General features: G+C 40.6%; 1 long non-coding RNA gene and 1 other non-coding gene across 3 annotated transcripts in view; both read left to right on the plus strand.

Annotated features, from left to right (window-relative positions):
• The window catches only part of LOC109502725, a 35,627-nt gene that overhangs the window by 7,919 nt on the left and 3,257 nt on the right, over positions 1–24,451 (plus strand). The window contains exons 3-5 of one of the 2 annotated variants that reach the window (XR_006583273.1): positions 4,284–4,443; positions 19,221–19,370; positions 21,279–23,231. This is a non-coding gene — a long non-coding RNA (uncharacterized LOC109502725). Of the gene's footprint in view, positions 1–4,283; positions 4,444–19,220; positions 19,371–21,278; positions 23,232–24,451 lie in introns of those variants that run through there. The other variant, XR_006583272.1, reaches the window with a different exon arrangement.
• LOC111562048 lies at positions 13,773–13,879 on the plus strand. Its single transcript, XR_002745108.1, has one exon. It is a non-coding gene; the product is annotated as a U6 spliceosomal RNA (small nuclear RNA).

Here is a 24,451-nt window from a genome sequence, read left to right on the forward strand (position 1 = left end):
GCTATTGTTGATAGGGCTGCTATAAACATTGGGGTGCACGTGCCCCTTCAAATCAGCATTTTTGTATCTTTTGGATAAATACCTAGTAGTGCAGTTGCTGGGTCATAGACTAGTTCTATTTTTAATTTTTTGAAGAAACGCCATACTGTTTTCTAGAGTGGCTGTACCAGTTTGCATTCCCACCAATAGTGCAAAAGGGTTCCCCTTTCTCTGCATCCTTGCCAACATCTGTTGTTTCCTGAGTTGTTCATTTTAGCCATTCTGACAGGTGTGAGGTGGTATCTCAGTGTGATTTTGATTTGTTTTTCCCTGATGATGAGTGATGTTGAGCATCTTTTCATGCGTTTGTTAGCCATCTAGATGTCTTCTTTGGAAAGAAGACATGTCTTCGTGCATTTCTTCACTGGATTATTGTTCTGCTCATTTAGATATAAAACCCCTCTATTACCCCAAATCTTCAGTAAAAAGTCTGTCATGTATGTTAGAGGCACTTTGGAGAATGTGAGTGAGGAAGTACTCTTGGTGTGCTGATCCCACTCTGTCTACTCTCAGAGTAAGCCTGGAGAGTGCATGCCCCTAAAGCATCCGTCAGCCACTCCCAGATGAGGACATGTTGGTGGGTAAATACAACTTCCTCACTCCCTGGTTGGGACAACTCTGAGGTTTATCCCTTGCGTCATCTCCAGATTCCCCAGTGGCATGGACCACCAGTTGCCCACAGTGGTAATGTATGCTTTACTGACTGACTTTCCCTCCTGACCTCACATCTCCACTCCCTCACTGGTGTTTCCCCGGGGTTACCTCGCAAGTAAACTACTTGTGATCAAAACCTAGCCCGAGGGCTTGCTACTAAATGATCCTACACTTAGGCAGTGCCCAAAAGTTTGAAAACTTAAACTGAAATCCAAGAGCTTTATAAGTATGCTTAGGAAAAATATCTCCATATTTTTAATGTCTGTTAATGTCTTTAATAACCCCCTATGGTGGAAAACCAATACTGTGTCAGAGTCTCTTGTTTCATTCATGGGCTTTCAGCATAAAGTTTGAAAAGGTGGAAACAACAAATAATTGTATTTTCAAAGTTCATTTTTAGTTTGCTCCCTGCTAGCACCTTAAAACAGATGGTATCCATTCAAATGAAAATGAGGTACAAAAGTGATTTTTATTAAAATTAACATTCAATGTAAGTTTTGCTTTATTATGCATACCACAAATAACTGTGTGAGTTCCCTGTAAATAGAGTGTATATTCGACATAATTCATAGTTATTCATGCTCTACCAATTACATTGAAATTATGACTGGAGTTACCACAGAACCTCAATAATAATTACTATATAATTTGCAGTTTTCCGGATTGGGGAGCTCTTTGGAAGCTGCAAGTAACTAGCCAATTGTTTTTAGAGAGTACAGTAATGACTGTTATTATAGAGGAGTTGAATGAAGCTCCTTTTTATGCCCTGAAGATTACTTGATAATTACATTTGATGCTATCATTAAAAAAAAAGTCAGCAACAGATAAACAGAGAGCAAACTAACTATAATAACAGTCCAATAATGTGGGCCAATATCGTTGGCTGTGAAAATTAACACAATCTGCCATCGATTTTTAGTTCTCTAATGGGAACACCTGCATATACAAGTACACTTAATTAGATGGATTGCCTTGCCTCCTGAATGGCATTAGAAGAACAATAAGTGAAATTGAAGGGAAGATTTCTGAGATTTTGTTTGTGATGTGAAAGTACAGTCAGGCCACAGAGATGACTCAAAGGAAGTCAGCCCCCCTCACCGCACCCAAAACGAACACAGCTCCATCCTCCCTTCAAAGGCCTCCGTATGGTGCTCTGATCATCCCGGCATCTCTTTTCAGTAACCTGACCCTGGACTAGAATGTATTACTGTGGCCCACTTCTCAGAAAATCTCTATTTTCTATAGATGAAGCCCATTAAAAGATTTCTTACTTGTAAGTACTTGAAAATAGTATTTCTCCTCTACTGTTTTCCCTTTTAATGTTTGTTTATTTTAGAGAGGGTGCACGCACACGCACACGTGCACACATGCGCCTGTGAATGGGGGAGGGGCAGAGAGATGGGGTGGGGGGGACAGAGGATCCCCAAGAGGGCTCTGTGCTGACAGCAGAGAGCCCCGTGCAGGGCTTGAACTCACACAAACCATGAGGTCATGACCTGAGCCAAAGTCAGATGCTCGACCGACTGAGCCATTCAGGTGCCCCAACTTTTTTCCCTTCTAAACTAAGCCTTCCTAGACTTTTCCCAGACATTTTTTATGCAGGGCGATGCTTCTCATAGGCACTGACCCCAGGCTAGTGTCAGGGATTCCAAGTTTGCTTTCAGTCCTGTGAATCTCCTTTCCCCTTTCTCCTCCTCTCACCTTTAGCGCATGTCTGAGCAAAGCTTATTTTTATGATGTGATCTTGTGCCATCCCTGTGCTACCTTTCCCAGTGCCAACTGCTCTGTAAAATTACCTCCAGGGGGTGAATGAAAGATTCTCTCCCCATCTTAAATACCTCAGCCAAGGCCAGGGCCGACACTGAAATCCAGAGCCAAGGCCAGGGCTTCTGAAATCCAGTGTCCTAGGCTGCACCTCGTCAAGTTACCTTCCTGCAACTCTTGGGTATAGCTACAATAAGTGCCCACCGTCCTGACCTCCCTGCTGGAAGAAGAGAAGTCCCTGCCTGAGAACAGCCACAGTGACAGCATCAAGACAGTCTCTGCCACGCTCATTTTCTGCGGCAGCTAACTCGAAGTAAAAGCTCCTGCCTTTCACTGGTAGGTTGCCCTGGGAACCGCCTTTTTCAGTCTATTAAGATCTTTGTTCATATTTTGTCTCGCTGCTAGTATTGGCTCCTGTTTCTAATGTTAGTAAGACTTCCACCAGCCGGCTCGCTGAAATGGCCCTCTTATACTTTTATTCAACTGATAAACTCCAACCACTTTATGACAAAACCATTTTATTTAACGGTCTCCAAAAGCACCCCATAAAATGCTTCACGAGTCCTTTCTTGAGGCCTTTGTAGCAAGACCTACTGGACTTTCAGAATTCCTGTGACCAAAGTCTCATCTACTTCTAGAAGACTCTAGGTGGTGGAAGGACCCCCTATAGAAAATCTACTGGCAGTATGGACGACATGACAGGCTGATAAGATGGCTAGAAAGGCTGAAGTGGACACAGTTGGAGGTGCTGCCCAGCTGTCCCTCTGTCAGGAAACTTCCTTCCTCACCTTCTTCCATAGAATTGGGCCACCAGCAACTGAATCAATTCTAGTACACCATCCGTCTGGCCTCAGTGATTGGTGCAGAAGTGGGTATGTGACCCACAGAGGACTCTTCTGTGTCTTTTCTATGATAGCTAGATCTTGTCAAAGAGAGTAAATCTCTTCCCTTGGCATGACAAAGACTGCAAGTAGCCAAAAACATGGAGAGAGAGAAAGAGAGAGGGAGAGAGTATCTTGATAATATAATTTGACCTATTGGGCTTAACTGTGCTGGAAGAAGCCAATACATGTGGTTTTTTTTTTTTTTTCCTTAAACTAATTTGAGTGAGTTTCCTGCCACATGCAGCTAACAGAATTCCAGCTAATAATCCCATTTATTTTACAGATGAGGAGCCTAGGAGTTCAAGAGGTTAACTGATTTACCTAAGTCCACTCATCTAGTTAGTAATATGGCCAATTGGAAAGCACGTTGTAAAAGAATGTGACATGAACCATCTATTCGTGCTGGGTCAGAGAAAAAGGACCCTGTTGAAAGCTATCTGGATGCTGATTCTGTCATTAGCTCTTCCAGCTCCATGCCAACCAGCTCTCCTACGTCATCTGAAAATGCGATAAGCAGCCAAAAAATGTCTAAGCCACTATTAATATTCTTAAACAAAAGTATATCCCAAGTGCAGAAACCTTCCTCCAGAATGACATTGACCCACTGACCAATTTTCTTTTGATATAGCCGTTCAGTTGCTTGCTAACCCACCTAACTACTGTCACGCAGGCTACACCCTTGCTACTCAAAGTGTGGCCCGTGGACTTGTGCAACACCATGAAGCTGGTTAAAATGCAGATTCTCGGGCCCCATTGCAGACCTCCAGAATCAGAATCTGCATTTTAACAAGAGGCTCAGGGGATTCACTGCACAATCAAGTTTGAGAAGCATGGATATTGGTTCTTCACCTTAACAACACACACAGACACACACACACACACACACACACAATTTTGTCACATATAGTAGTCCCCATTTATCTGAGGATTTGCTTTTTGCAGTTTCAGTTACTGGCAGTCAACCACAGTCCAGAAGCAGATGATCCTTCTCCTGACGTATTGTCATGTCAATAGCAACCTAACGCTATGTCACAATGCCTACATCATTCACTTCACTCCATCTCATCAAATAGGCATCTTATCAACTCACATCATCACAAGGGTGAGTACCGTACAATAAGATATTTTGAGAGAGAGAGAGAGAGAGAGAAGGATCACATTCATGTAACCTTTATGACACTATATTGTTATAATTGTTCTATTTTATTATTAGATATGTTAATCTTTTACTGTATCTAATTTATAAATTATTTTTTTATCACAGGCATGTATATATAGGAAGAAACATAGCATATATGGGTCCAGTACTATCCACAGTTTCAGGCATCCACTGGGGGCCTTTGAACATAAAGGGGGACCTTTATCCTTTGTACCTTTAATGAGTTTATACATACATGCCCCTTATCTAAAAGTCAGGCACTTTTGTGGAAATAAGAAATACAGTAGTTTGATGTGTCTCTTTCTTGCTGAATCTGTGCAAGCTCGTATTGATCGCTATTGATAAACTATTTTAATGAAAAGAAATATTGCCTGGGCTTAACACCAAATTGCCAGAACTACAGATTAGAGTACCTTTTTTTTTTTTTTTTTTTTTGACTTTTGGAAAATTGGGATCACATTTGCCCTTCTTGAGTCTTTCAAAAACCACCCCAAATATTCTTCCAACACATTCTTCACAGTTCCTTAAAGATGGCAAAGGGGTTCAGCGATTTCATTTGCAAGTGTTTTCGGTATTCTGGAACTCATCCAGGTTAGGTCATTCAAGCTAATTTAGAGCATCTAGGTCACTGGATTTCAACCCTGGCTGCACATTAGAATCACCTGAATCATTAGAATCACAGCTTTAAAACTACCTGTGCTTGGGCCCCTTCACAGGCCAATTGAATCCACATCTTGGGGGGCGGGGGGAGAGAGTATCAGCAGGGTATTGCTTTTTTAAGCACCCCCAGGTGATGCTAGTGTGCCAGCAGAGGTAAAAGCCATTGAAAAGAGGACTGAGGTTTTTAAAAATCTAATTCCCAGGGTGCAGAGAATCAGAATCTCTGGTCGAGGCTCAAGCATCAATAGTTGTAAGCCCCCCAGATGATCCTTGGGTGCAGCGGGACAGAGAACCACTGAGCTGGGTGAGCCCAATAAGCTCTTCTCCCCTAATTGAGCTCCTTTCCTGATGTCAGAATTTGTCCCCTCCTTCTTTCCTGTCTGAAGGGAATTCCTCTTGATGAAGGAATTCAAAACGAAACAGAAGTTCCTGATGCCTTTCACAGAGTTCGTTTTTCAGTTTTATCTTGGCTTTTCTTTATTTCCTCCTCAGTAGTGTGAAATGTTCTTTAAAAATATTTAAAAAAAAATTTTTTAACGTTTATTTATTTTTGAGACAGAGAGAGACAGAGCATGAACGGGGGAGGGTCAGAGAGAGGGAGACACAGAATCTGAAACAGGCTCCACGCTCTGAGCGGTCAGCACAGAGCCCGACGCGGGGCTCGAACTCACGGACCGTGAGATCATGACCTGAGCCGAAGTCGGCCGCTTAACCAACTGAGCCACCCAGGCGCCCTTAAAAATATTTTTTAATGTTTATTTATTTTTGAGAGAGAGAGGGAGACAGAGTGTGAACAGGGGAGGGGCAGAGAGAGGGAGACACAGAATCCAAAGCAGGCTCTAGGCTCTGAGCTGTCAGCACACAGCCCAACGCGGGGCTCGAACTCACAGACTGCAAGATCGTGACCTGAGCCGAAGTCGGATGCTTAACCGACTGAACCACCAAGGTGCCCCTGAAATATTCTTGATTTGACCAGCTTGTCCCTAAGAAAACACTGCCCAGTCCTCATGAAGCCTATCATGTCCCTAGTTTAAGAATCTAGAAACATTTATGGAGTAAGCCATTTGCATTCCGTCACCTTAGTGCAATATCCTTCCCAGACTTTTCCCCACACCTGCAGGACAGTTATGATTGACACCATTAGGCAGATGAAGAAACTGAGGCTCAGAAAAACTAAGTGACTTGCTCAGAACTATACAGCCATTAGGTGGCCGAACTAGGATTTGAATCCATGGCTCTTTGGCTCTAAAAATCATACTCTTTTTCATTATGGCACAGTTCCTCCCACTTTTTTTGTTTTTTGTGTTTTTTTGCTCCTCACAATTCTATTTTTAATTAAAATCTTAGGTGCATAAATTTTCCAGTATACTAAATTCTTATCACAGATAAACCAGACCAGGCATGGAATATCTATCACTGATTCCTAGAGAAGTTGTATTAGCATGACCTGGAAGCAGGCAATCTATTCCTTTCTATAAGTCATAACTACAAGAGTGGACCATGATATCTTCAAATGTTTGCACGAGTTTTTAAGCCATGGGAGTACAGTGCTTAGAGATCTGTTTTCATTATAGATCTATTTCCAACGTGTTTTCTAGCTTGTTAAATAGTATTTTTAAAATACCATAATTCCTTGCAATCCTCTCCCCAAAAAGTAGAAATCTAAATCCACATATCTCACCTATTAACTAAAATCTTATCTTATTTCTAAGATTTAGGTATAAGGTGGCTAAGTGGTCTCCATTTTCAAGGAAGAGAAAACATAAAATTGGTTTGACTTGTATTTGAGGGATTTAGATTAAATATGAGGAAGTTCTTTATTATGTTAAGTATGGGGAAAAGTAAGTTTACCTGTCCACCTCTAATGGGCTTTTTCAGTGAAATCAGGACTTCATGAAAAGTGGAGAGAGGAGGAATAACATTCTACTTCTTTAGGGATGGTTTATTTTGCACTGTCAGTTCTGGGCTGTTTGAGATGCATTAGGACAAGTTGGAGGAATCCTGGCCTGAAACCTAGAGAGAGGCAAAAGGTGATCATTTATTCTAAGATAATTCTCATTGTAGTATTTCAGGACTATAGTAAGGTGTCAGAAATGGGAAGTGAGGGACATGTCTGCCTTTTAAAAGTTAAAATGCCAGAGAAATACGTTCTGGATCGGACAACGTAGGGTCAAAGTCACCTCAAGAAGACAAGGCTAGCAAGGTTCCACTAGAACTTATTTTCATGTAATTTCTGTTCTTCATCCTTTCTGCTGCCTGGAATGGGTTGAAATGGATGGAGCTCTCTCAGTTATATTGGATCATGAGATGGCATTGAGAATAGAAGCCACTTTGATGAATATAGCAAATAAAAAATAGAGGGTCTATTCCAGACCAGAAACTGTTCTCCATCTTAGGCAGATACTATGCATTCTTCTGTTATATGCAGCCCAATCTAGTCCACTAATAGATTCACATTTTCGTAAGCTCTTGAGCCTTCTTAGCCCAGGGCCCCATGGAAAGCAAGGAGTAGAGATCCATTCAAAGAAAAAGTACATAAAACCAGTTCAGGAAAAATATATAGTAGCCAGATCAGCTCAGTAACTGAGGGTGTTACTGAACTGAAAACATTGTGCTAACCAGCTCAAAGATGGTAGTATCGCCCTTTCCTGACCAGAAGAAAATGATTTTAAATCTTACTGGATTTTGGTCCACGTTCCTGGAGGAAGCCAAAGGGAGGCTGAGTGAAGGCACCAGGGGAGCAACTGCTGTCTAAAAGCTCCACTGCAAGCGGGCTAATTGCCCCCTATATAGATGTAAAGATGCAGGACTCAATTCAGAGTGTCACTCAGATCCCAGTACTGACTGAAGTAGTGAGGTCTCTCGGCGTCACCTTAAGAGCTAACCTTCTGGCAAGGGCAGCGTAAGAATCTTTAATTAGTCTTTTCTTTAACTGATATCAGCTGATCTGTCCATTTGATACAACCTGCACCGAATGGAGACTCGTGCATTTAGTCTTCTCCTGGACGCGGGGCTTGCTTAATTATTCTTGGCATCCAGTTTATCGCCTTAGAGCCTTCCTCATGAAAGACATCGTTCACACCTCAGAGAAAGGAGCTCTTTATGATATGGCATTTTCTGGAGAAGATTTCACCTACCAAATGGGAAAATACAGCTTGTCAGCCAGACTGGTGGAACATTTTTCATGCTCTGAAAGTTTTCTTCCAGCTATTCAGCAGGCTGTGTTCTGGGCCATTTTCAAGATCTACTGAGAGCCAGTGACTGCTTGTGCCCACAGACTGGGCTGCCACTCAGCCCTCCTGGTAACACTTCTGTGCTTGAGTCCTCTTCAGAAATACCGTGTTGCTTTAGGAGGAGCAGTGAGCTGCTCTGGGTTCAGATTCTGACTCTGTCCCTCACCTTGAAGTGGCCCGGGATGACACCTTTGGGCAAGTCAGTTAATTTCTCAGGGCCTCAGTCCACTTATTTGTAAAATAAGTGGTTAAAGTATTAACACTTTCAGCTTAAAATACTGTAATTTTGTGGGTTTTCTTATTGGGAATAGAAAAATGAAAACATTTTGCTCCGCATGAGCAATTATTTTTTATTACTGAAATAAAACGCATACTTTGCCAAAAGCACAAATGTATATTAGCAGAAAGGTTAAAACGTAAATTCCCATATTCTCACCACTGTTCGTATTTTATATTTTTTCCTACATACTTTAAAAATTTTTTTTAATGTTTTTAATTTATTTTTGAGAGAGAGAGAAAGAGAGCATGAGCAGGGAAGGGGCAGAAAGAGAAGGAGACACAGAATCTGAAGGAGGCTCCAGGCTCTGAGCTGTCAGCACAGAGCCCAACGCAGGGCGTGAACTTGTGAACCACGAGACCATGACCTGAGCTGAAGTTGGATGCTTAACCAACTGAGCCACTTAGGTGCCCCTCCTACAGACTTTTAAATAAGCATAAACATGCTAGAAATCTTTTTGCAAAAATATCACATCCAATCACCTGTTCCGTGGTCTGCTTTTTTACTGAACACAATATTCAAAACATTTCTCTGTGTCAAATATGTATGGAGATAGACACACACACACACACACACACACACACACACAAACACACACATCATCATGTTAATGATCACACAGAATTCTCAGAATGTAGCACATTTGTTTAACTAAACTTCTGTTTTTTGCTATTGTAAATATTGCTGTATTGAAATCCATGTATGTATAGTTGACCCTGAATAATGCAGGAGTTAGGGGCATCAACTCCTTGCTCAAAATCCACATATTGTTTTTGGCCCCCTAAAACTTAATTACTAATAGCCTGCTGTTGACTGGAAGCCTACTGGTAATGTAGACTGTTGATTAACACGTATTTGTATTATATGTACTAGATGTTGTATTCTTCCAATAAAGTAAGCTAGAGGAAAAGTGTTATTAAGAAAATTGTAAGGGCTGGAAAGTACATTTATAGTATTGTATTTATTGAAAAAAAACCCACATGTAAGTGGATCCATGCAGTTTAAACCTGTATTGTTCAAGGGTCAACTGCACATCTCGTGTAATGTCTTTTTCCTTCAGAAAATTCCTAGAAATGAAGTTCCTGAGTTTGACACTACCCTTCTTTTTTTTTTTTAATTTTTTTTAATGTTTATTTATTTTTGAGACAGAGACAGACAGAGCATGAACAGGGGAGGGGCAGAGAGAGAGGGAGACACTACCCTTCTTTTAAGGATTTTATACATGTTCCAAGTCGTCCTTGAGTAAGTTGTATGAATTTACTTTCCCCAAACGTAAGAATGCCTTTCCCCATCCTCTCTCGCATTCCTTTTATTGCTTGTCTTTCTGATAGGTATATCCTATTCCTTTTAATTTTGCATTCTTTGGCAAAAAGTGGGATTTGTTCTTTCTGTGTATTTTTCTTGGAGATTTGTGTATTTTCCCTAGAAAACGGTCTATGTCCTATGTCCACTTTTTTCTGTCAGGACTATGTCTGGGGTCTCTTGTATAGGCATAGCTGCTGCCACCTTACCATAGAAGATGGGTGAGACATGACAGGTGAATAGGCAAAGAGGGAGGGAGTCCCCAAGGAAGGCAGGCAAACCCATGTGCTCCCACATGGCCCCCGGCACTCCCAGGCCCTAGGTAACATGCTGCAGACACACAGAGGAGGGAGATGTCAAATCGGTACCCCTGTGTATGTGAGGGAAAGGAAGGAGCCCTTAGGTGACTACCTAAACCTTGGTTGTCACAGTAGGGTCAGGACACAGGGCGATTCAGAGCAGTCCAGGAGCCATCACGTAGAAAAAGTGACTAGGACACAATGAGTGATAGATGGGGAGGAGGAGATACACAAAATGGCCAGCTGCATTCAATATCCACCACGTATTTATGCTTTAGTTATTTGATAAATATTTGAGTATTTACAATGAGCCAGGAACTGCACTTGCCAAAATAAATTAATACACTACAGGGGCACCTGGGTGGCTCAGTCTGTTAAGCATCCAACTCTGAATTTTGATTCAGGTCATGATCTTATGGTTTGTGAGATCAGGCCCCACATCAGGCTCTGCACTGGCAGTACAGAGCCTGCTTGGGAGTCTCTCTCTCCCTCTCCCACTCCCGCTTGTGCATGCTCTCTCAAACAAACATTTAAAAATAAACAAACTACAATAATATTGTTACCTATATAACTATTTGTTTTTTGTTTCTTCAAAAGGATTCCATTTTTAGCATTCAGCAGCAGACTAGGGAGTATTTATTTCATTTGAAACAGAATGCGTAGTCAGAACACTAAATGGGATGGGATCTGAATGGATGAGTTGAATACTTCTCCAAGTGATATGTTGTTTTGATAGAACCTTGTGACTAGACAGGACCTGGAGATGACATGAAGATTTGCAACGATGCCTTAAATGGTTTTCTTGGGGCTGGGAAAGTGCTAGAATGCTTGGTCAGCCAACTCACCGTATGGGAATATGTTTTCACAAAAGGCAAACTATTAAACAGACTGTTTTGAGTAGTAGTGGATGGGACTAGCAATGGTAGTGGAACGTCTATCAGTTTTTACAGTAAGTGTACATTACAATATTTTGTGAAGATCTCCAGACTATTGACATGAGAGAAATGGAAACTTCTGAATATGACCCTGTGGTAGCTGGTCAGTAATTCAGTACAGTTGACTCAGAGAAGATTTCAGACTCGGTAGAATTCAGCTGCTCTTCCTTGCCTGTCCCCAAAATGTCACACCCTGGTGCAATAAAAAATCAGGACTTCAGCCATGTGGATTCTCTCAAAGGTAAGAGGTAGCACAGTAAATAAGTCCCTCCTTCTTTATTACTTGCTCATTTTGGGTGTGTCTTCATAATTTTTCGAGGCAGTTTCCATTTTCACCCTGGGTGCATCACTTGCCCAGCCAGTTTTTCCTCTCTGTGAGTTTTGTTCCATTGGAGCAGAGGCTAAATACCACGACTTGCAGCTTCCAGGCAAGGGGGTGGGAGTCAGGAGTAGATTTTGCAGTATCTCTAGAAATCTTCCAAATAATAGCCATTCAGGAACATAGACCTTAGTTTCAGTGGTTCAGGAGAATTCATTTGGAGTAGACAAAACTCATTGGCTGGTGGCAGTGATTCAAGCTGCTCGCTTCACAAAGAATATTGCCGGAGCCAAATTCTTTGCCAGTTATGGAGGTCAGAGGTGAGGCAACTGTGCTTACAGGGCAAAGCTCTTTTACGGATCCCCTTGGCTTTCTGCTTTCTTCTTTATAGCCGATTAACACCCAATGGCCATTTCTTTAAAAAAGAAAAATTCAATTTCTGGGTTTAATTAACTTCCCTAACACAGTATTCACCACAGTCTGCCGGGATTCAACCAACGACGAGACTTTGTCATGTCTGATTTCAGTTCTAGGTAATTCATTGCTGTAGCTCACTAAATTCCAAATACTGTCTCAGGGCTTGTGTGGTCAAAAGGAGGCCTGAACTTAACCCTCGGCTGGCACACGTGAGGATTTTTACATGCTGAGTTAGTGTATCCACTATAGGTGCTTTTTGGAGAGCCCGAAACTTTTTGCCTTGGTTTGACATTTTGCCTTAACTTCATGGTCACAGTCTTAAGATCAGTCTTCCATCCTTTTTCAGTGCATGCGCTGATGGCATGGGTTTTGTTATCGTTAATTTTAACATGGCATGGAGTACTTCTTACTGCCTCATTCTCTGAACGATCAATAAATAAGTGTTTATGGAGAATCCAGAGAGCATGGTTTACTTTATACATTTACTAAGTATCTTCAGGTTTAGAGAATTCTATTTGCTTTTATTCTTTTATTACAGCTGTAAAGCATTATATGGCAGAGGCAATAAAGTATAATGGTTAAGTGCATGAATGCTAAGCCAAATTGCCTGAGTTCAAATCTAGCTCTGAAATGCCACAACTGGGCAAGTTAACTGATGACTCTGTGCCTCAGCTTCCTCATATGTAAAATCAAGATAATAATAGTATCTAATTTGGGGATTGTTAGGTAGTAAATTAATTAAGAAATGTGAGGCAGTTAGGGGTGCCTGGGTGGCTCAGTCGGTGAAGCATCCGACTTCAGTTCAGGTCATGATCTCACGGCTTGTGAGTTCGAGCCCGGCGTCAGGCTCTGTACTGACCGCTTAGGGCCTGGAGCCTGCTTCGGATTCTTTGTCTCCCTCTCTCTCGGCCCCACCCCCACTCACACTCTGTCTCTGTCTCTTTCAAAAAAAAATTACAAAAAATTTTAAAAGTATATAAAAACAAAAAAATTGAAGAAAAAGCAAAAGAATTGAAGAAATGTAAAGCAATTAGAACAATGCTTTGGCTCATCATAAGTTCTCACAATTCCACTCACAGTGAACAGTTATTAGAGGATATCACTACTGAAAGATCATTATTATTTCACTGAGGAATTATGAATTATCTACAACTAGCAGTCTTGTCAACCGTCTTTCATCTATTACCTATATTGTGCAATGCATGGTGGGTGATGAAGCCACAGAGGTGAAAACTACATAAGCTCTACCCTTGAATGAATTGGGAATTTGACACATTCATCACAATTGAGTGATGATTTGTTGCATGAAGTCGCCTAGTTGCGCCAGCCTGGCTATTGACTGAGTTAGGACCCCATGCAGCACAAGATAGTAGGAAGTATCACAGCGTTCTGACATCCAACTTATTATTTCCTCTAAGGCTTTCTGAATTACCTCACCTCTGTTGGTGATCTCTGCTCCTGGAAAAAGCCCAGACCCAAGAAAGGAAACAATCCCCAGGGACCTTTAAGGAGCACCTTGAAGAAGGTGTTAGTGCATGTTACCTATTCTAAGACGCACACTTTTTCGCGCCTGTTTATTTCTCTGAAATCAGGTGCAGCAAAGACGCATTGCCAGCGCCATTGCCTCTGTGTGCAAAAATGTGGTCATAGGTGCTTGGCTGTCACTTCCCTTGAGTTATGTGCATTGTCAGTACCACAGGACTTGAGGTTTATTGTTAAAACATCTTCAAAATGATCATAATGTGACATGGACTAAATGAAAACCTACTACACATACAGGAAGGCACAGAAACACCGCTGTAATATGTGACTAAAAAAGAAATGATGGCTGCGCTCGCTTCGGCAGCACATACACTAAAATTGAAACGATACAGAGAAGGTGAGCACGGCCCCTGCGCAAGGACGACACGCGAATTCGTGAAGCGTTCTAGCTGTAAAAAACAATAATGACAAGTAAGTCTAAAAGTGAGCTTTTGTTACACATAAAATAAAATTCTAAGTGCTCAGAGCACATGGGCCGTAAGTTAGTTGGCAGCATTTTCTTGTTTCTTCATAACGGTTCCTTTTATACTTGAGATATCCTTAGATTTGATGACATGTACATCTTAAAGCTCAAGAAAGAAGATTATAAAGTAGCTCCCTTGAAATTTCCCACAGCATTCCAGACTTTCAAATTTTGGCAGAACCAAATTCTACCTGCATTCATATTTAGTTTTTATTTTATTTTTTTTAAATTTTTTTTTCAACGTTTTATTTATTTTGGGGACAGAGAGAGACAGAGCATGAACGGGGGAGGGGCAGAGAGAGAGGAAGACACAGAATCGGAAACAGGCTCCAGGCTCCGAGCCATCAGCCCAGAGCCCGACGCGGGGCTCGAACTCACGGACCGCGAGATCCTGACCTGGCTGAAGTCGGACGCTTAACCGACTGCGCCACCCAGGCGCCCCTCATATTTAGTTTTTAAACTCATCTCATTTTTTTCAACTGAGATACATTTTTTTTTTATGATTTTATTTTTCTAAGCTTATCAATTTTGAGAGAGCACAAGTGGGGGAGGGGCAGAGGGGAAGAATTTCAAGCAGGCTCTGTCAGCACAGAGCCTGATGCAAGGCTCGAACTCATGAAACTGTGTAAGATCATGACCTGAGCCAAAAGCAAGAGCCGGCTGCTTAACCAACTGAGCCACCCAGGGGCCCCTAAATGTGTTCATTTTGAAAGAAAAAGTTCACTTGTGAAATGAAGGTTTTGCCGTGCTAGTTGAATGGTTTAAATATGAATTACAATTAATCTGTAACTATTAAGCTGAAAAAACATGTTTGACCATTTACCATGTAAAGTCATCTTACTGGGGAGCCTGGCTGGCTCAGTTGGTGGAGCATGCAACTCTTGCTCTTGGGGTTGTGAGTTCAAGCCCCACGCTGGATGTAGAGATCACTTAACAGTAAAATCTTTAAAAATAAATAAAATCGCCTTACAGTAGAATGCAAGCATGTGTATAATCCCTTGGGAAACCCCACATCTAGGTGAAGTTCCACCTGCTCAGATGTGTCACTTCCTTCCAGCCCCGGAGCTATTCCCACTATTTCCAGACTCTTTATTTGCATTTGCTTTCAAGAAATTCACACCGAAAAATCCTTCCCAAACTGAATTCAGAGAGCTACCATCAATTTAGTGTTTGACTTCTCAGCAGTCATTAATTTTCCTGTTTGTTTTGGTTACTAAAGGATGGAAAGTTCGATGCCCTACTTTGGCTGGGATGACTGACCCTCTAAGGTTGCTGGACACTTTATCATGAATTCTTACTGACATTTTGATACAATAATTGTGGAATGTTGGGAGAGGGGTCTGATTTTAGCCTAGGGAGATCATTTTCAAGATCAGTACTTGTCCTTCATTTACTTTCAATTTGTAAACCCAGTCATACATCTCCTTTGACTCAATAGAGCATCACTTTCACATATGGCCAGGACTCTTGTATCAACAAGATGAGGAAATTCTGTTTATCAGCAAGTGACGCTTTCCCCACTTTGCACTTCCTACTAATTATGGCTGTTAAGTTTTCAGGGTCCTATCACAAAGAGCAGTTCATTAACTTTAATTATTTTTGAAATTCATTGGCTGCAATACAGAGTGAAGCTGGCAGATGCCAGAGGGTTAGAGTTGCAGAAATTAATTAACAAAGAGTGGAAGCTCTTATTAGCTGATGCTTTTTGCTATCTTCCTTTTTTTCTGATTTAACCACTTCAGAGTGGGTCTCAGGCCCTTCAAACTGGAGGCAGGGGAAAGGTTACAGGTGAACATTCAAGAAACAGGAAATCAAAGTCGCAGGCCTTGGCCAGGAGCAGAGTGCTTGTCTTGTTCTGCATTATTTCCCAACTGTAACACTAGCAGGTCTGGATTTAGAAAATCCACAGATTAGCTGGTTCCCAAATCACATCCAACTGGTGTCCATGTTTATAGTTGATTCCAGATAGCAATTGACACTTAAAACTTCGACTGGAATCCCTCTGCGTGGCAACCTGTTAAAATTAGATTTCAGTGGCCCATGGAAGTCCTTTCCTCTGTATAGTTATGGCACTTTGCTGGTATTCTTTAAACATTAAGCCAGTTGGAATTATTGCTGTAGATTCCACTGGTAAGTCCATGTCTGTTCCAACTTCTCTTTTTAAAAGTATCTTCCTGATGTGGAAAAGTAGTGCTCTCCAGCATTGCTAGAGGCAGTATAAATTGGTACAATCTTTCTTACTTTCTTTACAGTCTTTCTGGAAAACAAGATAGCCACAGCCCATAAGATGTCATCAAGTGCACATACAATTTGACCAGGATTTCCACAAGTATTTTGTCCAAGGAAATAGTGAGAAATGTGGGAAAGGTTTATCAACAAGGAAGTTCATTGCACAATTGATTATATTAGTGAAATATTAGAAAAATCTAAACATCCCAACCCCTTGAATATTACACAGCCAGCAGAAGTGACATCATAAAATATTTGATACAGGAAAATGTTTATCTTGTGAAGTTAAAGAACCATGTCACATGGGAATGCAAGCTGGTGCAGCCACTCTGGAAAACAGTATGGAGGTTCCTCAAAAAACTAAAAATAGAACTACCCTACGACCCAGCAATTGCACTACTAGGCATTTATCCAAGGGATACAGGTGTGCTGTTTCGAAGGGACACATGCACCCCCATGTTTATAGCAGCACTATCAACAATAGCCAAAGTATGGAAAGAGCCCAAATGTCCACTGATGGATGAATAGATAAAGAAGATGTGGTCTATGTATACAATGGAGTATTACTTGGCAATCAAAAAGAATGAAATCTTGCCATTTGCGACTACATGGATGGAACTGGAGGGTATTATGCTAAGTGAAATTAGAGAAAGACAAAAATCATATGACTTCACTCATATGAGGACTTCAAGAGACAAAACAGATGAACATAAGGGAAGGGAAACAAAAATAATACAAAAACAGGGAGGGGGACAAAACAGAAGAGACTCATAAATATGGAGAACAAACCGAGGGTTACGGGAGGGGTTGTGGGAGGGCGGATGGGCTAAATGGGTAAGGGGCACTAAGGAACCTACTCCTGAAATCATTGTTGCACTATATGCTAACTAATTGGGATGTAAATTTTAAAAAATAAAAAATAAAATTAAAAAAAAAGAAAAGACAAAGATAGAGCTTGTGATGAAGGAAACCCAGCAAACAATACATGCAAAAAATGAAAATTTCATCAGCCACTGTCAACAATACGTCAGTGAAATAAATGGCAGAATGTTTAAAATTTCTTAAAAAGTAGCCATTAGAATATATACAGATAAAATATGTGTTTGTCCTGTGTGTACTTTCCAAAATAGTTCAATATATTATTTGTCTCTTTAAAGTCTCCGTATTTAATGATACTGTTGTGTAAATTCATTTGTTATCAAGCAATTTCTGTTCCAGCTAAAGAAAATAGATTGTATTTACCCTAAATTTTCATGATCTCCCAAATAACAAATGGTTAATGTTACTAGTAATGTTACTAGTTACTAGGAAAGAAAACCAAACCAAAGATTTTTTTAAAAAGTGTTGGGATAACTCAAAGTTAAGATAACAGTTGATAATTTTCAGCTTTTGCATGGATTGTTCTTCAGTTCATACTACTGACTTTTTTCTCCTTGAATTTTTCTTCCGCCTTAAAAAAGAAATAAGCTATACTGATATATTCAAATTCTTTGTAAAAATGAAAGCTATAAAACAGGTAGACTAAGGCTTTAAGGCCTTAAATATCACACCTCATCTCTTCTTTTTGTGAAATTCCTCTGCCCTCACATAAAATCAGTGGGTGAGTTGCTAAAGGTCACCAGCCAACTGGTAACAACTGTCAAATTCTATACCCACCCCCCCTCGTTCCGTCAACTAGATGACACTGCCTCCCCCAAAACAAGAAAGTTGTTAAAAGTTCTCAATAAAAATATACAAGCTAAAAAAAAAAAGAACCATGTCACAGAACTATATAGTATTATTCTAATTTGAATACTTGTATACAGTTATAACAGTTTATGAGGAGCAGAACTACAGTGCATTTTTATTTTCATCTCTATATGTTTATGTATTTTTCAAATTTTCTACACTGGACAACCACCTCTCTTATGATCAGAGAAGGAACATGAAAGGCTTTAAAAAAGAAAGAAAACACCTCCTTGAGACATAGCACACTTGTTGAAATTAAAAGTTTATCAAAATCAAGGCCTTATTCTTCTTGAAAGTTCAGGAAGAAGGAAACTATGATCTGCTAAGGGCTTGTCCTGTATTAGGCACTGTGCTAGGGCCTGTTTACATATATTCTTCCACTTATCATCACAATAGTCTCGTAAGGTATGTTCTTAGCCTTATGGATGAGCATGCAAAGACTCAAGAGACTTAATTAGCTTAACTTACCTCAGTTCAAATAACTATTAAATGACAGAGTCAGAATTCAGAGTCAGGTGTTTTCATTTGTTTATTCATCAGCTTATTCATATATATATACACACATATGTAATCATTAGGATGGCTAAATAGTTCTGGCATATAAAAAATAGAGAATAATATAACAAACAGAATAACATTTAAAATATCCATAGTTTCCACTTCCAGCTTAAGAAATTAAATATTTCAGATATACAGGATGCTGCCTGTGTATTTGTCCCCAATTCCATTCTGTTTTCTTCCATTGAGAAGTAACTATTATCTTGAACATGGAGTTTATTATTCCTTTGCAAGTTATTTTTCCTTTGCTGTATATGTTGGTATCCCTAAACTAGACTAAATCAGTTACTGTCCAGTCAGGAAAATAGAAACCACTCTATGTGTTACACATAAAGGGAGATTTAATAGTGAGAATTACAAAGGTATAGAAAGGGCTGGAGAAGCATATGGGATAACGTTTAGTTTCATCCACTTACCCCCCACCCCCAGATCCGCTCTCCATGTTTCTTTGTGCTCCGAAAACTGAGCTGTACTGTCTCACTGTACTCTCTTGATCTCTGACTTCCGGTTGGTTTTGGCCTGTGGGAAGTACTGGTGAGAGGTGGAGGGGAAGAGGAGAATGGGATCAGAGTAGCTATTCACTTGGTTTCCTTCTCGTTGGGTTGGTACAGGTTGGCACTGCTGCTGCTAAAATAGCCCCTGATACTACTGAAATGCCTGTTTTCAGTCACCTCCTCCTTTTGCTGGTGCTGCCATTGCTGGAAACACACAACCTGCACAGACAGAAAAGTGACTTCTCCCTTTCTTCTGTTTTTTAGTCTCCTGTCAATGCTTTGCCCTGGCAAAACCTCACCGGAGCCTGTGACATGTGGTTGACGGGTTGCCGACCCCTTGCAATCCAGAAGAGTTCCCAGAAAGGCTCGCAGTGGGGTTGAGAGCCAACAGTACACAACTAGCACAAGCGCATGGTATTGTTTGCATTTTTAAAACTCTAAACAGTGTCACGCTATACATATCCTTGCTTTTTTTGTTTAGCCTTATACTTTTGAGAACTATCCGTGCTGATACACGTGGCCCTAGTTTATTCCTTTTAAGTGCAGTGTTGTATTCGGTGATGGTATTTCTGCAAGGGAACTAGTGAGGATAGAAATGTGGACATTACTGGCATTGGAACAAAAGAAATCTAAAGATAGCATATGGCAAACTACAAACAGTATTAAAATTAAAGGAAAATATTTCTAAAAGCTTTTCATTCCTTCATTCAACACAGATGCCTCAAGTTTCTACCATGCCCTAGGCATTATGCTTGGTACAAAGGACAGAAAGCTGAATATGACCTCCTCCCCGCTCTCTGGTTGTTGATGCATAGACAATTAGATACATAGTTTTCATCAAGGTAATAAGTACTATGATAGAGTTATGACTGGGATGCTAGACAGGCACAGAGCTTGATAAATAGAAAAAACCTACAGAGCAATTTCAGTTATATAGATTTAAATTTTCTAAACAAGTAAAATAGTGTATTGCAAATGTAATTCAGCGGTAAAGTCACAAAATGATACCATGACCACAAAGGTTTATTCCAAGAATACAAAATGCATAAAAATTAAAAAAAATTTTTTTTAACTTAAAAACATTAAAAAAATTTTTTTAAACTTATAAACATAATAAGTTACATAGAAAAGGGTAAAATGGGTAAAATGGAAATATGTCAAAAAGTCACTTGAAAGAATTCTGCAGCTTCTCCTAATACAAATTTGAAGTGGGATGAGCAGGATTCCATCTCACCCATGATAAAGATTAGTTAGCAAAAACTAAAAACAAACATCATATTAAATAAATTGTTTACTACATATCCATGTAAAGCAGAAGTAAGATACCACTGGCAATCATCTTGTTTCAAAAGTCTGAGACAGTATGGCAGGTTTTTTTTAAAAATTAAAATCAGGCATTGTAACAAGTATCAAATTGTGAACTGCGACATTGCTATTAAAATAGAAAGATGTGCGATATTATTAAAGAAAGGAAAAAGGAAAGCAAACTGCAGAGTCCTGGTATAATGCGACTTCGTGTGGGGGCGGCAAGCGGGGGGAGGAAAAGAACAAGCAAGTGTTTGTACATAGGTGTGTATCAGTTTGTATTTGGCGAGGAAAGAAGTGGAACTATACGTACCAAGCTCAACATTGGTTATCTCAGAGGAGTAGAGTTCGAGAGTAAGAGTTAGTGGACTTTTTATTATTTTAATTATATATTTGTATCATTTTAAAGTAAGCACGTGTCACTTTTATCATATAAATATCTAGTAAACAGGATTTTTAGTCAGATGGTCAAGGAAGGCTTCCTGTAGTGATGCTTGAGCACAGTCTGAAAGGTGAGCAGTGTTCACTGAAGAAAGAATCAGTAAGAGGGGTCTTCTCAGCAGGAAACATCGAGAGCAAAGATGGTGCCTGTGAGTCATCTCCATCATCACCAGGTTCTGGCATTTATGGGTTTCCATGTGGGACAGCCAGTCCTAACAAAACAGTAGTGATCAAATTCAGCAAATTCTGTTCCCCTTGAGAAGGAAGGGACTACAGTTACCCTCCCCAAAGAAGTTGATGGCCTGACAACATTCCTTTATGATCAAACATTCTGTTTATGATCGAAGAGAAACGCTAAGTACTTCCACTGAGATCTCAGTGTGCTGATCAGTCTCAAGGATCGAAAGCCTGAGTTAAGTTGTGTGTATGTGTGTGCAGGGGGTGTTCAGGGTTAGAGATGATGGGAGCACTTCTATTCTTCCTCACCAACTAGATCATTCTTGCCTTTCATGCATTTATTACTTTTCTTCCTTTACCATTACCTCTATCGCCAGCTTTTCCCTCACTCTCCCCCAGATGCTGTGTGGCTGCACCATGAACATTTCCACCGGAGGTGGTCACGCAATCCCTTTGCCCTGCAGTGATGTCATCAAGCCATGTACCAGGAAGAGCCTCCCTAGGGTGGGGCTTCCCCTCCTCAAGATACACACCTGGTGGGGAGAACTCGTTGTAGAATTCCAAGTTCGGTTCCCAGAGAGGTTAACAGCAAAGACACAATAGATCCTTAAGCAGCTCTTACCCTATTCTTGGCCCTGCCCTGGCTAACCCAGGGTCTACCACATCAGCACCTCCATAGATCTGTAACTGGGGTACAGAGGTGCAAGAGATCCTGGCTCCAGGGGTCCCAAACGGACCAGGTTCGGCCACTTGCTGCTGACAAGATCCAAGATAAGTGGTGGTGAAACCAGACAGGCATTTATTTCAGTGAGGCCAGCACCAGGAAGACTTCACAAAGAGGGTCTCCAAAGTGCTGAAAATATCTTCTAGATTTATATAAAGAAAATGTGGGACAAAGGTCAGTGGGTACATAACATAGATGTAGGCAGTAAAAGTCGGGTTGATCATTGTCTTGGGGTCAGTCACGTCAGGTCAGGTCAGGTCAGTTGTTATTGCTTAAGGGGTAGTTTTGGTTCCCATATGGGATGCTTCGCTGTGGAGTCTTTTGCCTGAGTTAAGTGATAAGCTGGAAAGAATAACTTAATCACTTAGAAAGTACAGACTGAGGTCAGAATGGAGGTAGTTGAAGTCCTCTTTCAGGTACACCCTTCACCCAATATCTACCTGGTCTGACTCCACTGGACATTAGCAACTCTTTCCAAAAGACAAGTATCACTGATTTTAGGAAAATGTTCCCATTCATACCTGTCAAAGAGCAAGTTGTTAGGGTGGACTCTTTATTGTTTGTTTGTTTGTTTGTTTGTTTGTTTTTCATTTTGACAAGCCCTTGAATGCTTTTAGAGTAATTTTGTTTTGGTTTTGCTTTATTTTGGTATATTTTTGTAAATGTATTATGAAAACACAAAGTGTTTTTTAAATAGGACAGCTGAGCTAGCACAAATGAAGACCTCAGGATGGGGACGGGTGTGCAATACCACTGTCAATCTCGCTCCATTCCCCTTGTCATCTTTTAGAAGGCAAAGCAGGCACTCACAGCTTAAGCTAACCCCTTCATTCCTCTAAGCCCAAACTCCTAGGATATACTGATCCTATACCCCTAACATGGCACAGAGGGAAGACCGCACTCTTTCATTGGAAGAATCAGATATATTTAGAAAGAATACATGTCCTTGGTTATAATATATTTTCTTCAAAGAATATACTAGCATGAGAACTCATCTATTTTCTCTACCTGAACTGCACTGTCTCATTGAAAGAAATTTTCCTCCAAAATAGGGCTGAAGAAGCACTTCCTGGCTGACTGATAGAGACACATCCCCAGAAACAGAGTGGAGGGCAATGGTGGGGGTGTCCTAAGGAACATGATATCCTTGGCTAATGCTGGAAGGTGCTGGCTGGGGACACAAACTCCCTGGGGGTGTGGGCCCTCCTGTCCCTACTTGGACAACTCTGACCCTCAAAGCCTGCTTGATTGGTTAGACAATTAGTTGGTTGAATGCAGAGCACTCAGAGTCAGAGGGAGACCCTTTTAGGGTGCTCTGCCCTGAGGGCTCTCAGCTCTTCTTCCTCCACCCATTCACATGTCCCCCATGCCAATGTTAATCTCTTCTCTCCTCCTGCTCCCCACCCTTCCCCAGTATTCTAATTCTTCACCTCATTACACAGAGGAATTCACCTCTCCCAAGTCCTTCCCCAGCCCATACACCCAAACTCATCCTGATTTGGGAAGTCACAGAAGCATTACCCAACCTCTTATAGAGAGAGACCCATTATATATAGAAATACATTTGGCTTGTTTTGAATCACAACCATGGTTACGTCCTCTATAAACAGTTTCTTGATTTTCTCCCATCTACTTTATTTTTTTTTAATTTTTTAATTTTTTTTTTTTTGAGAGACAGAGACAGAGCACAAGTCGGGGAGGAGCAGAGAGAGAGACACACACACAGAATCTGAAGTAGGCTCCAGGTTCTGAGCTGTCAGCACAGAGCCCAACAGGAGACTTGAACCCATGAACTGTGAGATCATGACCTGAGCTGAAGTCAGACACTTTAACCTACTGAGCCACCCAGGCACCTCAAGAATTTAAATTTTCTAATAAAACAATAAGTTTCAGTCAAAAAAGTCCAACTGTTATAAAAGATATTCCTGTGCAGTTAGATTCATATAAGATGGAAATACGTATGCTTGTGGCCAAGCTGACACTTTAATCAGGAATTATAATTAAGTCCCTTCCCTCACTTCCATGTCCTGGCAAGGACTAATGTTTTCTGTCCCTATAATTTTGCTTTACCTAGAATGACCTATACATAGACCCTATATAGCATGTTGCTTTTATATTTGGCTTCTTTCACTTAACATAATACTTTTGAGTATTATGTTTTAACAGTTTTAACAGTAGTTTGTTCCTTTTTATTTCTGAGTGATATTCCATTGTTTAGATGCACCACAATTTGTTTAGTGATTTATCAGTTGATGGACATTGTGTTGTTTTCCGTCTTTTTTTTTTTTTAAGAGAGAGCAAGTACACACAAGCAGGGGAGAGGGCAGAGGAAGAGAGAGAGAGAGAGAGAGAGAGAGAGAGAGAGACTCTTAAGCAGACTCCACACTAAATGCAGAGCCTGACATGAGGCTTCATCCCACAACCCTGGGATTATGACCTGAGCCAAAATCAAAAGTCAGGCATTCAACAGACTGAGCCACCCAGGAGCCCCTGGGTTGTTTCCAGTCTTGATGATTATAAATAAAGCTTTTGTAAACATTTGTGTTTAGGTTTTGTATGAACATTTTGTCTAGGCATTCATCTTCTGTAAATATCTAGGAGTGAGATCACTGGATGTATGGTGTTTAACTTCTCTCTACTCTATAAATTTAACAAGATCCCAATAAAAACTGAGACTTTTTTTTTAACTAGGCAAATTGATTTGTCTAGTTCAGGGGTCAGCAAACTATCGACTGTGGGCCAAGTCCAGTGCATGCTGCTTTTGTGAACAAAGTTTCATTGGAACACAGCCACACCCACTCATTTACTTATTGTTAATTGCTGTCTTCACGGTGTACAATGGCAGAGT

The sequence above is a fragment of the Felis catus genome, chromosome C1 (assembly GCF_018350175.1).
Source record: "Felis catus isolate Fca126 chromosome C1, F.catus_Fca126_mat1.0, whole genome shotgun sequence".
NCBI classification, from domain to species: domain Eukaryota; kingdom Metazoa; phylum Chordata; class Mammalia; order Carnivora; family Felidae; genus Felis; species Felis catus.